Consider the following 4736-nt stretch of genomic DNA (forward strand, 5'->3'; position numbering starts at 1 on the left):
ATATATATATATATATATATATATATATATACATATATATATTGTCACCATTTCATATTTTTAATTTTGCACCAGCATTTTTTTGTTTTTGATTTTGATGTGTGTGTGTGTGTGAATATACAGGGTGCAATGGGTAAATTGTTGCCATTTTATCTTTTTAATTTCGCACATGTACATTGTTTGTTTTCGATTGTGTTGACCACACAGTATAGAGGGTCAGTTGGGCACCATCTGTGAGAAAAACTGCACCATGATGCAATTCACTCTGCCAGAAATTTGGAATTGACATGCTGTACAGCTTGGCATTCGTACCAGAAGCTCCAATATGAATGTTTGAGTGTTTGGGTGTCAATCTGAGGACATGTACTGAGAGTGATAAAAAACAAACATCCAGTCAACTTCATGGTGTCTGGAGTGATCACTAATAATCGCGACGTTATGCCTCCATTTATCTTCCCACACAGCCTCAGACTCAACACAGAGGCCTACATCAAATGCCTGGAGGAGGTAGTGCTGCCCTCAGTCAATAGGGTGGCTGCTGGAAGACCCTTTGTCTGGCAACAGGACTCTTCATGCCATACAAGCAGGAGGACCCAGTCATGGCTGTCAGACAATTTCTGCAACCACATCAGCCCGGACATCTGGCCATCCAACTCTCCACACTGTGACCCCCTCAATTATTATGTATGGGGCACAGTTGAACAAGAGACCAACAAAACTCCTTGTAACACCAGAGATGAACTGAAGGCAAGGATTGTGATGGCAGCATTCACCAACTGAAACAAGGAGACCCTCCAGAAGAGTTGCAGGAGATTCCAAAGTCATCTGGAGGCTGTGGTTGAAACCAATGGCGATTTTATTGAATAAATTTACTCTTTAGTATTTCAAGATATCTTTATGTAATTTTGGTAAATATATCTGTTAAAATGTGCTAGGCCAAGAATCATGACCCCCCCCCCCTATGAGAATAGACTAACCGAACTCGTATATGTAGCAGCATGGTCATGTGAGAGCAATAGATGAGAAATCACAGGAATTCGAAAGGTGTCGTCTGTGAATTTGTGGAGTCTCAGGAAATTGTTGGTGCTGGTGCTACAAAAACGGCAGAGCACCCAGTACAAGCTGTCGTTGGCATTAGGAAGGGCATTCCGGAGAAGAAACCACATCAACTTGTGACTTAGCTGGAGCTTTCTATTGCTTTTCTCAATTAAAACATGGCATAATGAAATCAGTTCATTCTATTTGAATAACACTGAGTATATACATGAATAAATGTATACATACTCTACACACACACCTCGTCCTGCTACACATACTTTTGGTCTTCTTTCTGCCTCTAAAGGCATCCATGATTAAATCAGTTCACCAGGCCCCTAATCATAACATGCATGCACAGCTGCATGTAGCCTACTGGTTGCTACATAAAAAGCAACCAGTACACTCTTTGAAGTGATTGGCATTAGGAAGGGCATCCACCATAAGTGGGAGCAGTTGTGTGTGTGTATGTGTGTGTTACCATTCTAGTCTTGCAGTAGCTCCACTGAGCCCTTTCTGAAAACTCAATGTACATGACAAATATTTATATACAAATCTTCAATTGCATGATTTCACTTTCAAACATGGTATTATTGAGTTCTTTGATTTAAAGAAAGCCATGACTGAAAGGTTCTGAAACTATAACATTCCATATTTGTTTACTATATTTTCATGTTCTGTTCTTTGTTGGACATCATCATCATCATCATCATCATTTAATGTCCGTTTTCCATGCTGGCATGGGTTGGACAGTTCGACTGGGGTCTGGGAAGTCAGGAGGCTGCACTAGGCTCCAATCTGATCTGGCAGTGTTTCTACAGCTGGATGCCCTTCCTAATGCCAACCACTCTGAGAGTGTAGTGGGTGCTTTTTACGTGCCACCGGCACAGGGGCCAGAGGAGGCTGGCATCGGCCATGTTTGGATGGTGCTTTTTACGTGATACCGGCACAGGAGTCACAACTACAATTTCCATTTGATTTGATTTTGATGTTGTTGATGCATGTGCATGTATAAATACACACACACACACACACACACACACACACACACACACATATATATATATATATATATGATTTGTAGCCTTCAAAACTTTTAATGTTGTAACTCAAAAGTTTCACCAATGGTTGTATAACATCTCTGCTGTAAACTCTTCAGATGACCAAAATACACACAGGTAGTCATTTAAATGGACGTCTGAGAAGTGCTGAGTTCATCTCTTATGTGAAGTAGTAGCAGGGAGTTAATTCACTGCTAAGCGGGCAAGTTGTTTCCCTTGGGTGAGCTGGGTGACAAATTTCACAACTCATGAATATTTCAAGGAAAATCACCAATAAAGAATTTTACAATCAATAAGGTAATTGATTACACAGAAAGTAGAGTATAAAGGATGAAGTGGACCAGAATTTCTAGACTTTGTTAGACATTGGTGGCCATCTTGTATGTAATTGTTATGTCATTAGAGATGGCCAAGCTTTTAATTATCGCCAGTCTAGTCTTCCCTTACCACCTACTTCCTGCTGGATGAGTAAACTTCTTTATCTCTCCTTGATCACTGGTATATCATTTAACTATGGGATATGTTTCCTGCCTAATGGTGCAAGGGGAACAACCCACTACCTCAGAATTTCAATTTTAGCCACTTTACACGATGGGACATGAAACCAAACACTTGTAAAATGGCCAGTTCAATGGATACATGTGTATATATTGATTGAAGATTTTGTGGCTAAATAATGGTTTCAAATTTTGCCACATGGGCAGCCATTTTGGGAGAGGGAATGCATTGACTACATTGACCCCAGTGTTCAACTGGTACTCAATTTATCCACCCCCAAAAGGATGAAAGGCAAAGTCAACCTCGGTAGAATTTGAACTCAGAATGTAAAGATAGACGAAATACCGCTAAGCATTTAGCCTGACGTGCTAACGAGTTTGCCAGTTCACTGACTTCTTGTAGCTAAATAATGATAACTATAACAGAGATGTTGTGTAATCATTTGATGAAACTCTGAGTAACACCATTACAAATACTGAAAATTCTGGAGATTATACAGAGCCCACCATTTTCTAAGGAATTTGTTTTCTTTGTCTCAGCTGATTTCCATTACCGTAGATATTACAGGTATATCAAATACCATACAACATACATTCTTGATGTATTAAACTCATCTGTGCCTTTGGGTGATCTATCTTTATTACCAAATGATAATTAAAACTAGCTTTGTAGAAGGGCAGATCATTCCAAGAACCAAGAATTCTCCAAAGTTGGCATGCTGTTAAGGAAAGAGACGTTCCTAGAATCTGGAGATGAGAGGACAGTCGTGGAACGGTGTTTCTGGGTCAATGGCTGTCATCACCACAACAATTCTATAATCTTATCTCCAGTATTTATCCGTAAAAGTGTAGAATACGTTTATGGCTGAGGAAATTTGTATAATTTAAACAAAAACTGTGCTGAAAAAAAAAAATAGCTCAAAATGGCCATTCGCATATATTTGGACAACATAGGCACAGTTATGTAAATAAATTCATAATTTATTAAAATTATCTCCACGTCTGGAGGATGTAAAGTTAATTATCAAATTACCAAATGGCAATTAAGACCAGATTCGTTTGAAAAGGGGAGATAATATCAAGACTCAAAAACTCTCCAAAGTCTCAATGCACACACACATTATTTGTAGATAGGTGAATGTATGTATATATTCAAATGAAACATTACTAATGGAAAACGGTTGAAATAAACACCAGAGATGCTTTGCCCCACACACAAACAGCAGGAGCTACTCAGGGGTTTTGCAATTTCTTCTAAATCCATTGCAATACTGGAAACCTTTCCATATCGTCACCAGCAGGTATCTCAGGGTCACAAAGGTCACACCCCTTAGCTTGTGCCTCGCTGCCCCACCCAGGGACAGTGAGGACTGAGTTAGTCTTCACCTACAGAAAGGTTCCACTTGCGGCCCCTTATTCAGCCAAAGCCATCTTGAACTCGTTTCAGCTTCCGTGCCTATTTCTTGGATCACTTTCTTCAATTTGTCTGGGTTCCAGACTTTATCTTCTACGGGAAATAATCTCAATCAAAAGCTACAGCAGCTGGCTTTGATGGGGACTGGGGCTGCATGCTGGCTCTTGACAAGGGCCTCATCAATCAAAATAAAAGAAAACAATGATTTTAATTATATTCAATTACCTTTCATTTATTTCTTCTTTCTGTTGTTGTTGTTCAGGTGTTGTTTGTTGTTTTTTGAGTCATGTACTATTGTTGTAATGTAATTGTTGTTGTTTGTTGCTGTTGTTGTTGTTACAGTTGTTGAGGAGCGACAAATGAAATCATGGCAATTTCACTTTCACATCAACAACAACAACAACAACAGACACAAACCCCCCCACCCTTAAGATTGCTCTCCAGCAAGTATGAAAACTCACGAAGCAGCCATAATGTGGCCTTCCAGTCAGCTAGGAATAGCAGCCAAATCTTCCTTAAATCACACCATTTTAAATAAGGAAATGATACATAATATAAGCTTACAGGATGGCCACGACTGGAATGACTTTGATTATAAGTTTACTCAATCAAACCTGACCTAGGCTTAACAACACCATCTCCACCATATCACCATGGGAACCAAATCCAAAACATCAGAAATATCTTTTGTTCCAATTTTGTGTAGAAAGTTCTTTTATCTTTTATTTC

General features: G+C 39.3%; 1 protein-coding gene across 1 annotated transcript in view; it reads right to left on the reverse strand.

Annotated features, from left to right (window-relative positions):
• LOC106873952 (protocadherin-18) overlaps positions 1 to 4736 on the reverse strand; it is a 139806-nt gene that overhangs the window by 31721 nt on the left and 103349 nt on the right. The gene's annotated exons all lie outside the window — the stretch shown is intronic.

This window comes from Octopus bimaculoides, chromosome 14 (genome assembly GCF_001194135.2).
Source record: "Octopus bimaculoides isolate UCB-OBI-ISO-001 chromosome 14, ASM119413v2, whole genome shotgun sequence".
Lineage (NCBI taxonomy): Eukaryota > Metazoa > Mollusca > Cephalopoda > Octopoda > Octopodidae > Octopus > Octopus bimaculoides.